The sequence below is a fragment of the Haliaeetus albicilla genome, chromosome 19 (genome assembly GCF_947461875.1).
Source record: "Haliaeetus albicilla chromosome 19, bHalAlb1.1, whole genome shotgun sequence".
NCBI classification, from domain to species: domain Eukaryota; kingdom Metazoa; phylum Chordata; class Aves; order Accipitriformes; family Accipitridae; genus Haliaeetus; species Haliaeetus albicilla.
This window is the reverse complement of record NC_091501.1, coordinates 21,089,627-21,089,884: the sequence shown is the minus strand read 5'-3', so window position 1 is coordinate 21,089,884 and position 258 is coordinate 21,089,627.

The window sequence follows — 258 nt, the reverse complement described above, 5'->3', positions numbered from 1 at the left end:
GGGGGAGACAAGAGGCTGCTGCCAGGGCCCCCCGGCCGGCGGCCATCTCCGGGGTGAATCGAGACCCCCCCGGCCGGGGCGGGGGTTGCCGGCGGAGGCCGAGGCCGCGGCCCCGGCTGGACCCGACGGGCAGGCGGGCGCTGCCTCCACCGGGTAGAACGGGCGCGGCCCCCGCTTGGGCAACCGCAGCTCCCCCAGACCGGCGCCTCCTTAACCCGGGGAGGCGGGGGCGGCCGCGGCCGGGGGGGAGCCGGGGGA